Here is a 13,203-nt window from a genome sequence, read left to right as displayed (position 1 = left end):
TCTCTTCCCCTCTTGCCTGGCTGTTTTGGGTTTTTTGTTTATTTGTTTGTTTGTTTTGCTTAAAGCAATCTTAGAAGTCATGTATAGAAAACAGCAGAACATCCATCAGCCTATATCTCTGAATGACCAGAGGACCCACGCACCCCCACATAACTGCTCCCTCTGAGAGGATTTAACATCATCAAGAAATAAACTTCTCTTGTGTTAAGCCCCTGAGAGTTGAGGGTTTACAACAGGTAATGCTACTTTAACTAATCCAGAGACCCACAGTGCTCAGGGAACTCAAATATAATGTTTCATACAAATCCACATGAACCAAGTACAAAATTAGTTATCTATTATTGATCACATATACACCCTAGATTACTAGCTTCTGGTCAAAAAAGGAAAATAAATTTGTCAATTAGTATTTTAACTTTGAGCCTGGATGTGTGTGTGTGCATGCAATTTCCCTAAATGAAACTACTTTCATCTTTCAGTCTGAAAGTAGATTCAGGGAATGATACTGGAGAGCCCTGATGACCAGTAAAAATACCCCCACAAATAGGCAAGCTAGTGCCTCCTGCCTGTTTCCTTGGTAAAGTCTCTTTCCTTGAGGCAGTATGATCATAGAGATATTAAGTGGGGAATCCAAGATTCAGAAAGTTCTCATAACTTCCATGCCTGTGTACTATCTACTATGCTCCACTGTTTCTCCACAGGTTTCATTGTGAGGGTATTTTGAGAGTCCGTGTAGAGGTAGTTGAGTAGACCTTAAAATTTGACCCTCAGGTCACTGATTAGTTTTTAGTGAAGTCAGCAACCCATATCACACTAGGATAAGATGCTGCCTTTCAAATGGAATTATTTCAAAGCCTCAACTCACCTGGGAAAACAGAGGGTAACCCTGAGGGAGAGGTAATATTAGTTAGACCAAATGCTAGAGTTTAAGACGAGGCAGAGTGGTAAAGTACAGAGGAACTAGGCAAAAAATTGTAATTGTGTAATTATTAAGCAATAAATCCTCAAAGGTTCCCACATGTGGAATATATTTATTTCTATCTTAATATAATTTTTCAAAATCTAGACTAAGATAGTCTACTCCTTTAGCAGTTTTTTCTCAAGCTCCAATACAGATCCTGGAAAGATCGCCACATAACATCAATAATAACAAAACAATCTGAGCCACTTTGAAGTAATATACGTAATGATCATATTTAAAGTCCATATGTAGAATACGGCCTGTTGGCCCATGTGAAGACATGGATCTATAAACAGTCAACTCAGATTAAATAGTGAAAATAATAAATATCCATTTAGAACCAAATAAATAATAGCAGACGTTCCATTAAGGCCATCAGTTGACCTTAAAATAAGCATAAAAACAAAAGTCCATCGTACAGCCGCTCAGATCGAGGTGAGCACTGAAGATGTGGCTGTGATGAGTGTGCAGTGAAATCAGTGCCCAGTTCACCACACTCCTCCTGACAGAGCTTTTTTGGTGGCAAAGGACAGACACCCATCACATTTCTTTACAAGAAAGGAAGATTTTACTGTAAGAATGCTCATGGAATTAGAACTAAAACTAGAATACCTAAAGGCACCAAGGCAACATTCTTGTTCCGGGGCCCCCAGAGCTCATTTCTAGCATCTTTTTCTCTCGGCACAGCAGCTCCAATATCCTTATTATGGATGTGGCTGTTAATTTTCAGCACAGCACCCACCATCCATCAGAACTTCTCTTTGGGTCTCTTAGCTTAAATTTCCAAGAGAGAAGATCTGATTGACTCAAATGTTATCATCTCTGCTTGGGTACAGCTCTTCACACAGGTCATGATGAAGATCATTAGGTACCCCAACAGTAGGCTTCTGAGTTCCCTAAAAGCAGGCTGCCTGTGAAAGCAAAATATAACTTTCATCCCTTCATTGGCCTCCCACAAGCAAATAGCCTGATGTTGTTTTCTTGAGCAAGGGTGAGGTAAAAAGGCAGTTTAATTTAGAAAGGGAAGTTGAACATGGCAGGCAGATTGATTGCTGTATCTCAAACAAATATTTCTGAAGTCAGACCCAACAATTACAAGGGCCTTGAAAAGCTCTCTAAGTGGTTGTTCTGCCTTTGAAAAAAAAAAAAGTGATTCATCCTTTTCAAGATAGGCATATTGATCTGATTTCAGTCCCCTTTCCATACACTGGCCCCAGTGTATAAATATTATATGCTACTGTCATCAGTACACTGAACAAGCAGGATTCATTGAGTGTGATCCTAAAAGCAATTTTATTTGTTCTCCCACTGTCCCTTTGAAACTGCTCAGAGGCAGCTGTCCTTCCCCTGCCACTTCATGAAAATTATCAGGTTACATGGCATCACTGGTCATTCTTGGGTAATAAAATCTTCATCATCACTGCACAGACACAATAATAACCCCAAGCCTCCAGTCCCAGCTAACTACAAAAACTTCAAACAGGAGCTGATATTGAACTTTTTCCATCCTTGCTGGAGTAGGTAGTTGATTCTTAACTGTCTCTCTCCATATGGGATTTCTATTCCCTGCCTGCAGTTTGCTGGCACCTCTGGATGGGAATACAGAGTAGGGAAAAGAAGGACAAAAAAGATGATTGCCTGCTCTTAGGACCTGACAACTGTTTGAAGCTGAATCTCTCTGAGCATGTGTCTGTGTTCTCCAGAAGTGTCTCTGCTGGGACTCTCTAACTGCAGTTCCCTGACATGGGCAGTGCATCACCATAGGCAGGCTTCTCCTGAGTCCCTCAGCTTCTTCATTCAACATTATATCTCTAGCATCTGGCAAAAACCCTCTGGAGCAGGATCCTTTATTAAACAGACATTCCTAAAATGGTCTTCCCAGTCAGACCCCAGAATTCTTAAGTCATTGGCCCAATATTGGAGAGGAGATAAGTTGCTTTCCAGATCCTGCTCTCTACTTTGAAACCACAGGAAGCTTTAGGCAGTTTCTTAACTTTTAGCTTTCTCAGGCATGAGTCCCATTATCAGTCACAGTGCCTACTAACTCTAGAGAATGTATATCAAGCTCTCTGAATGGTCACATTGAAGCCTCCTACCCTTGAACTGGAAATGAGGAGAGGGTACCTGTACACTTTGCAATTGAGTATATAGAGAAGGAATTTCATATAAGCTCCTCCCAAGTATTCATCTTCATAAAATCCTCTCATTTCCAACCATCTACATTTAGTTAATTCCCTAATGAGAATGAGGTTCTCTAAAAAGTTTTGTCTGTCTGCTCTGAAATTCCTAGTGAATGGTCTATCTCAGGGTTCATTTTAATATCTGAAACCTATTACATCTCAGTGTCTTGAAACTTTCATTCTAACATCCTATTATACAGCCTGCCTAATACATTGTAATGAATCAAGTGATCAAAAAGAAATATTATGCTCATGGGTTTTATTTTTCCCTATCTTCAGTCTGATGCAGGAACCTTCCTCTAGCTGTACATTTTCCTTCAAATCATTCTTGAGTAATCTATTCTTGATACCCAAAGAAATGTAGTGGGGAGTGCTAGTACATGACACGCTCAGGAAACGGAAATGGAAATGATCTCTAGATAGACACAGGCACTGAGATAACTACATCTCTACTCAAATGTAATTTTATCATCTCCTGAATTCCATTTTCCCCACCAGTTCACTTAATATGCACCTGCAGGATGCTGGCCCAAAATTTAATTTTCCTCTGGGTAAAATTCTCATCCAGCCTTGAACATGTTATATGTCCTTCTTCATTTTCCTAAATAAAAATTGTGACAAAGACAAATGGGCAGAGGCTGCAAGGAGACACATGGGCCAATGAGAGAAAAAAGGAAGACAGAAACAAAGCAGTTTCAGGAATTGACTTAGTTCAGGCTGCCATAACCAAATACCACAGACCAGACGGCAGAAACAACAGAAATTCTGGAGGCTAGAAATCCTGTATCAAGGTGCTGGACAATTCAGTTCCTAGTGAAAGCATTCTTTCTGGATTACAGAAAGCCACCTTCTCACTGCTTCACATGGTGGGGGAAAAGGGAAGAAAGGAGGAAAAGAGGAAGGGAAAAAGAGAGAAGGGGACAAGAGGGAAGAGGGAGGAGGGGAGGAGACAGGAGAGAGGAAGAGAGCATTTTTGTGTCTCTTCTGTTTTTTAAGTATTATACTCAAATAGCATGTTTGACACACAATCTTAGAGTAGTTTTAGGTGTACAACATAGAGATTCTATAAGGAATTTATACTTTATGTTATGTTCACAAGTGTCAGAGAAATTACTGTGTTATCTTCTAGGATTTTTATGCTTTCAGGTCTCACATTAGGTCTTTATTTCGAGCTTAATTTTGTGTATAGTGTTAGAAAGTGGTCCAGTTTCATTCTTTTTTACACATAGCTGTTCAGTTTTCCCAGTACCATTTATTGAAGAGACTATCTTTTCCCCATTGTATATTCTTGCCTCCTTTGTCAGAGATTAAGCGACCATATACGTGTGGGTTTATTTCTGGGCTCTCTATTCTGCTCTATTGATCCATGTATCTATTTTTTTGTGTGCCAGTACCATACTATTTTGATTACTACAGCATTGTAATATAACTTGAAATCTGGAATTTCAGCTTTGTTTTTCTTTCTCAAGATTGCTTTGTCTATTTAGGGTTTTTTGTGGTTCCATGCAAATTTTAGTACTATTTGTTCTAGTTCTGTGAAAAATGCTGTTGGTATTTTTTTTTTTTAGATTTTTTTTATTTATGATTGAGAGAGATAGAAACAGACACCGAGAGAGCACAAGCATGAGGAGAAGCAGAGGGAGAGAGAGAAGCAGACTCCCGCTGAGCTGGGAGCCCAACATGGGGCTCAATCCCAGGACCTGGAGATCATGACCTGAGCCAAAGACAGACGCTTAACCATCTGAGCCACCTAGATGCCCCGCTATTGGTATTTTGACAGGGATTGCAATGAATCTGTAGGTTGCTTTGAGTAATACATCCACATTAACAATATTAATTCTTCTAACCCATGAGCATGGAATATCCTTCCATTTGTTTGTGTCATCTCCAATTTCTTTCATTAATGTTTCATAGTTTTCAGAGTACAGGTCTTTCACCTCTTTGGTTAAGTTTATTCCTAGGTATTTTATTCGTTTTGGTGCAACTGTAAATGGAACTGTTTCCTCAATTTTTCTGATACTTCATTATTAATGTTTAGAAATGCTACCGATTTCTGTGTATTAATTTTGTATCCTGCACTTTTACTCAATTCATTTATTATTTCTAGTTTTCTAAAGGAATCTTTAAGATGTTCTATGTATAATATGTCATCTGCAAATAACGAAAAGTTTAACTCTTCTTTACCAATAAGGATGCCTCTTATTTCTTTTTCCTGTGTGACTGCTCTGGCTAGGACTATGTTGAATAAAAGTGGTGAGAGTGGACATCCTTGTCTTGTTTCTGATCTTAGGAGAAAAGTCTTCAGTTTTTTATTACTGAGTATGATGTCAGCTGTGGGCTTTTCACATATGGCCTTTGTTATGTTGAGGTATGTTCCCTGTAAAGCCATTTTGTTGAGGATTTTTATCATGAATGGATGTTGTACTTTATCAAATGCTTTTTCTGCATCTATTGAGGTGATCATATGATTTTTATCCTTCATTTTGTTGATGTGGTATATTGCATTGATTGATTTGCAAATATTGAACCATCCTTGTTTCCCCAGAATAAATCCCACTTGATCGTGGTGAATGATCTTTTTAATGTATTGTTGTAGGTTATTTGCTATTATTTTGTTGAGGATTTCTGCACCTATGTTTATCAAGGATATTGGCCTATAGATTTTTTGTGGTGTATTTGGTTATGGTATCAGGCCTCATCGAATGTATCTGGAAGCTTTCTCCCTTCTTCTATTTTTTGGAATAGTTTGAGGAGAATAGGTATTAACTCTTCTTTAAATGTTTAGCAGAATTCACCTGTGAATCTATCTGGTCCTGAACTTTTATTTTTTGGTAGTTTTTTGATTGCCAATTTAATTTTGTTAGTGGTAATCAGTCTGTTCAATCTTCCATTCTTGATTCAGTTTTGGAAGATTGTATGTTTGTAGGCATTTATCCATTTCTTCTGGGTTGTCCAATTTGTTGGCATGTAATTTTTCATAGTATTTTCTTATAATCCTTTGCATTTCTATGGTGTCATTTGTTACTTCTCCCTTATTTCTGATTCTATTTGGGTCCTTTCTCTTTTTTTCTTGATGAGTCTGGCTAAAGCTTTATCAATTTTATCTTTTCAAACAACCAGCTCTTGGTTTAATTGATACAGATAGGTAGATAGATATAGATGTTGATACAGACTTAGATATCTATATAGTCTCTGTGTAATTTATTTATGCTCTGAGCTTTTTATTTCCTTCCTTTTACTCACCTTGGGCTTTTTTCTTTTTCTAGTTCTTTTAGGCATAAGGTTAGATTGTTTATTTGAGCTCTTCCTTGTTTCTTGAGATAGATCTGTATTGCTATATATTTCTCTCTTAGAACTGCTTTTGCTGAATCCCCAAAATTTGGGGCCATTGTTTATATTTGCGCTTGTCTCCATGTATTTTTTTTTTCTTCTGCGATTGCTTCACTGACCCATTGGTCAATGTTGTTTAGCCTCCATGTGCTTGTGTTTATTCCAGTTTTTTTCTTGTCATTTATTTCTAGCTTCATGACGTTGTGGTCAGAAAAGATGCATGGTATGATTTCAATCATCTTAAATTTATTGAGGCTTTTTTTGTGGCCTAACATATGACCTATTCTGGATAATGTTCCATGCACACTTGAAAAGAATATGTATTCTGTTGGTTTTGGATGGAATGTTCTGTATATATCTGTTAAGTCCATTTGGTCCAATGGGTCATTCAAAGATACTATTTCCTCATTGATGTAAATGGGGTGTTAAAGCCCCCTATTGTTATATTGCCATCAATTGATCTCTTTATGTCAGTTAATATTTGCTTTATGCATTTAGGCGCTCCAGTGTTGGGTGCACAGATATCTACAATTGTTATAGCCTCATGCTGAATGGAAACCTTTATCATTATGTAATCTCCTTCTTTGTCTCTTGTTACAGTCTTTGTTTTAAAGTCTGTTTTGTCTGATATAAATATTGCTACCCTGGCTTTTTTTTTTTTCTTCCATCTGCATAGTAAATGTTTTTCCATCCCTTCACCTCAGTCTGTATACATCTTTAGGTCTCTTATAGGCAGCATATAGATGGGTCTTAATTTTTTTATCCATTCTGCCACTCTATGTCTTGATTGGAACATTCAGACCATTTACATACAAAGTAATTATTGATGGGTATGTACATATTGCCATGTTGTCATTTGTTTTCTGGTTGTTTCTGTAGTTCTTCTCTATTCCTCTCTTTTTCTCTTGCTGTCTTTGTGACTGATAAACTTCTGTAGTGTTATGTTTGGCTTTCTCTCTCTTTATTTTTTGTGTACCTGTTATAGGTTTGAAGTTTGCAGTTGCCATGAGATTCATATATAACATCATAAGTAATTAGCAGTCTATATTAATTTGATGGTCATTTAAGTTCAAACACATTCTATTAAAAGGGAGGGATCTTTCTCCTCTCTCCATGTTTTATGTATTTTCTGAGTGTTCTTATGCAAACACTAATCCTATCACTATCAGATCTGGGCCCAGACCTTATGACTTCATTTAATCTTAATTAGCCACATAAAGGCTCTATCTCCAAATATAGTCACGCTGGGGCTTGGGGTTCAACATATGAATTTTGGGGAGACACATCAGTCCATAATATTCCATATCTGGCCCACCAAAATTCCTGTCCTTCTAACGGATTCATTCCATCCCAGTAGCCCTCAAAGTGTTAACTCATTCTAGCATCAATTCTAAAGACTGAAGTCCAAAATCTCATCCAAATATCATCTAAGTCAAATATGGGTTAGACTCAAAGTATGATTCACCTTGAGTCAAAATTTCTCTTCAGTTGTGAACCTGTGAAACTAGTTATGTACCTCCAAAATAAGATGGTAGGAAAGGCAGAAGACAGGCATTCCCATTCCAGAAAAGAGAAATAGGAAAGAAAGAAGGAGTGACAAGGGCCAGACAAGTCCAAAACCTAGCAAGATAAATTCCATTAGATTTTAAGTCTTGCGAATAATCCCCTTTGGCTCTACATCTTGCCTTCCAGGCCACTGGGGTGGAAGCACCACCCCCATAGCTCTGCAGTGAGGCCCCATCCCTCAGGCTCTTTGCACCCCCGGTCTTTGCAAGGGCACTTGCTCACATGGCTCTCTGTAGAGGCTCTGTCCTCTGAAACCAAGGAGAAGAAAACAGCCTTGCCCTCTAGGTCCATGGTGGAAGTGGCAGCCCTGATGATCTCTGAGTAGCCTTCTGAATCATTCTTCCCCTTCCTTGAAGAATAGCCCATGTTCACACCCAAAGAGTTCTGTGCTCTGGTCCTGCAGAATCCAAGAAGTCTGACAGTCTTAATTCATTCCATCCACTTTCTCTGCCAGATTATTTCAAACTGGCACTCTCTTTGATGATATAATCCCATCTCTATCTCTGGTTCCTGCTAAGAGGGCTGATTAAATCCATGAGTTATATCCAGAATCTCTTTATTAAATGCTTGTTCCGCCACACTCTCGGTGTTCTCTTGAGAATAAGCTTTCTCATTTTTTGCAATATGAATAGTCTGAGAATTTTCCAGTTCTTTTTTGCTTCATAGTTCTTTCTTCAATTCATCTCTCTCTTCTAGCATTTTACCATAAGCAGTAAGGAGAATCCAAGCTGCACCGTCAATACTTTGCTTATAAATCTCTTCTGCTAAATATTCAGTTACATAGTTTGCAGGTTCTACCTTTCACAAAACATACAACACAATTCAGCTAAGTTCTTTGTCACATTACAACAAGGATCGCCTTTCCTTCAGTTTCCAACAAGCTATTCCTCAATTCCATCTAAGACCTCACCAAAATGCCTTTATGTCCATTACCAGCACTCTATTCATGATTATTTACATATTCTCTAATGAAATGGAAGCCTTCTCTCCAGTATTCTTTTCTTTCTGAGCTCTCACCAGAATCACCTTTAACATCCATAATTCTACCAACAGTCATTTCATGGCAATTTGGCTTTTTTTTAGCATGTACCTCAAAACTCCTTCAGCCTCTACATATCACCTCATTCCAAAGTCATTTCCACACTTTTAGTTATTTTTTGAAGCAGCACCCCACTTCTCAGTTCCAAATTCTCTTAGTCACTCAGGCTGCCATAACACAAAACCACAGAGTGGGTAGCTCAACCAAAAGAAGTTTATTTTCTCCCAGTTCTGAAAACTAGAAGTCCCAGATCAAGGTACTAACCAATTCAGTTCCTGGCAAGAACTCTCTTCCTGGCTTGTTGATGGCCATCTTCTTGTTGCATTCCCACATGGCAGGCAGGGAGAGAGGGAGAGACAGAAAAAGAGAAAGAATGAGAGCTCTCACATCTCTTCTTATAAGGCCACTAATCCTATTGATCAGGGCTCCACCCTTGTGACCTAACTTAATTACCCATTTCCAAATACAGTCACATTGAGGGTTGGGACTTCGACATATGAAGGGGTGGGGGGGGGGGGGAGACACAAACATTCAGTCCCAAACAAAAATGATTATATCACCAGCCAATTTAACATTATTTTGTCCCATGCTGTGAAAAGACTAGCAGCCTCTACCACTGGAATGGCTAAATATAAAGACTACACAGTGTTGAATTTCTTTTAGTGAATCATAGGCCATATCAGAACCCTTTAGGTTTATAAAACCTGCTGTGGTAGGCAAAACGTCCATGCCTTAAACATTGGAACCTGTGAATATATTACCTTACATAGCAAAAGGGACTTTACAGATGTGATTAAGAATCTTGAGATGGGGTGATTATCCTAGATTAGAGGGAGGCAGAAGCGGAGAGTCATGGAGAAATGTGACCACGGAAGGTCATAATGATGCAATGCGAAGACTTGACCTGCCATTGTTGGCTTTGGAGATGGAAGAAGGAGGCCATGAACTAAGGAATATGGGTGGCCTCAAGAAGCTGGAAAAAGCAAATAAATAAATTCTTCTAGAACTAAAGCTTCAAGAAAAGCACACAGCCCAGCTTATACCCTGAATTTAGCCCAGTGAGACCTTTGTTGGACTTGTAATCGACACAACTGTAAAATAATAAATATGTGTTATTTTAAGCCACATTTGTGATTATTTGTTATGACAGCAATAAAAAACTAATATAGCTGTCAAAAGCTCTCATCCATCTCCCCCAAAAACGGGTCTAGATCTTCCAGTCAAGATACATAGCCCAAATCTGTTTTACATGGAATGTGCCTCCAGCTACACCCTGGCTGGACTGGCTAGACTCAAGATGCATGGGACTTGAATCAGGACAGTTTATGGGCTGTCTACACAATTCCATAATAGCTTATAAAGCAAATAGGCTGGTGGAGGTAAAGACTAAAGTCAGGATGATTTTAGTAGATAATTTAATGTCTTTTCTGATGCTAAGTCCTCTAGACTATAAGCACTCCTTCAGGATAGAAACTACTTCTTGTTTGCAACTCTGTCTTCGGAGCCTAGAACTTCAGTGCTTGACTTATGGTAGGCATTCAAGAATTATTTGTTGAATATTAAACAAAGTAACTATCACAGACTCTGACTGAAATTTGAGAAGAAAAGATAAGCCTTAAGATACTTTATGATTTTTTACTCTCAATTTTATTGTAAATAAACCTATTATATTTGTCAGGGATTCTGGGGTTTTTTTCAGTGTATAAGAATTAGAAACTCAAGCAAATGAGGGAGTTTATAATATGATTAAGAAGGGCCAGCATGGTGCCAACATCAAGTAGTCCTAAAACCAAGGTAATCCTCACACTAGGGTCCCTGGGATCCTCTCTGTTGTCTGAAAAATGATTCCGTTACTAAAATTGAAAATTAAAAATACAGGTCATTAAACCAAAGAGTCCTGATGATTTCTTTCTGTTCTGATAGCTTATTGTTTCATAAGAGAATGTTACTTGCTTACCCAGAGAAAAACAGCATTAAGATGTATTTCCACTTAGATATCTGAAAGATCTCTCAAAGAAACACTAACAAAACAGAATTTATCATATCCACTTTTAGAGACATTCATTTCTCACACCTAAAGTCAGCAGATATGACAATTATTTTTTAAGATGTATCATTAAAATATAAAGTTGAATATTCTATGGGTGAAATTACCCTTTTCCTCCCTCTCCCATAGGTTTTAGCAACAACAGAAACTGTGATAAATATAATATGATATTCTGTCTTCTAACATCCTATAATGTAACCAGGTACTGAGCTAGCAATATAGATAGGATGGATTTATTTTCTGAACCAAAAATTGGTCCGAAATACATCACTCTAGCTATCGCTTTCAATATCAATATGACTATTTATTGCTAGCTCCATCATTAGAGCAGAAATCACATATCCTTGCAAATATTAAGAGAGTTCATCTTGCTGAAGAATTACTGTATTTTTTCAATTATGAGATCCAGTTTGTTGAATCTCATTTATACACTGTAGTGACAGAATTGTGGATTATGTTGATGGCTTGTGCAATAGCACGGTAGAAGATTTAAAATTAGGACTGGTCACAACCTCTGAAATATAAGATCATCTAATCAAAAGAAAAAGTTGAAGGAACACAGGAGAAAGCAGATAAATTATGAGACTTCATTCTGATCCATAAGCTGCTTATATATAATGGCAAGTAAAATAACACGAAACCAGAGGAAAAAACAAACTATAAAACAAAACACAACCAAAGTGCGAGGTTGCATAGTACAGAAATGAAAGCTACAGAAGAAAAGAGAAATACCTGTCCACTTCAGATATTTTACATTAACTTCTACTTGAATTTTGAGTGATTGTATACATTTTCTCTTTTCACAGTCATTCATCTCAGCTCAGTAAGTGGGATTTTTGTTCAGTAAAAACCTAGCTCCTAGTCCCCTTTCCAAATGACAGTCCATGAGAATAAACCTTTTATCCTACCCACTTGGAACAGAGCCACCTTCACAATGACTTCAGCAGAACCAAAAATTAAATCTTTTAAAGGAAATATATTTGTGAAAGAAATGTGGTAACTGGAATACGCAGCCACTGATCAAGTATTATACAATAGCTGCCAGGGTAAAGTACCATTTTGGCCCATTTAAAAATAAGAAGAGTTTAAAGTTCTCTGAAGCATGACAGACAAATAAATGACTGAAATTGTTATTGGGAAGGTAATTATATGTTAACACTATAGAATGTGTAAGGTAAGGCCAGAAAACCAAACCAGTATATCTTAAGTTTAGCAGGGATCAAGTCAAGTGAATTGAACAATGTTAAAACAAGCTACATGGCTAATCTACTTTTAGTTGAAAACTGTGTTTTTAAAAACCAACCTCTTATGCTCTACTTTCAAAATCTCTAGGTCTTTCCCTCTTAATTCCTGCAGCTGACTTTTAAATAAATATTTCATCTATTTCAGAATGTAAAATTTTATCAAGATCACTTTCTCATATTAACAGTTTACTCTTATGATCTTTGTTTACAGGATCTGTAAGTAACCTAAAAATCTGCTCAAGCTGAAGGTCTATAACCAACATATAGAAATCCTGAAAGAAATGTAGGACAAGCAATGTTGCAATGATGGCGGCAACCTCTAAAATTTTCCAAAATGACACAAAAGTATCCATTTAATAATCAATAAGAAAGATTGCTATTCAATATGAAAACAATTACAAATGGGCATTTAAACCTATAGTTATTTGGTCTAGAAATAACTCAAAGTTCACAATTGTAGACATTCCCCCTAAAAATCGCAAATATTTACTAAAAAGCTATAATTACAAGAAGCTGTATTAGGGACTATGAAAGACACCAAGAAGTATAAGGCAGATCTTTCATTCAGTGAATCTATAATCTAGTAAGATGACATACAAAATATAATGAGGTTTGGTCTGGACAAAATGGTATAGACCCATTTCTCCCTGCTCCTCCACCCCTCTAAGCACAACAATGAACCCTGGAAATAACATAAAAGGCAACCAAAGGAGAATTTTGAAAGGTGTTCAGAAGAAAGTGAACTTATTTAGGATCCCAATTAGAGGGACAACAGCAGCAGGGCATCTTAAGTCCTTCCACCTAGGAGAAGGCAACACAGACCTATTTACTAACCC

This window comes from Callorhinus ursinus, unplaced genomic scaffold (genome assembly GCF_003265705.2).
Source record: "Callorhinus ursinus isolate GAN/ISIS: 27379988/994484 unplaced genomic scaffold, GSC_fseal_2.0 scaffold21, whole genome shotgun sequence".
Classification (NCBI taxonomy): domain Eukaryota; kingdom Metazoa; phylum Chordata; class Mammalia; order Carnivora; family Otariidae; genus Callorhinus; species Callorhinus ursinus.
This window is presented reverse-complemented; position numbering follows the sequence as displayed.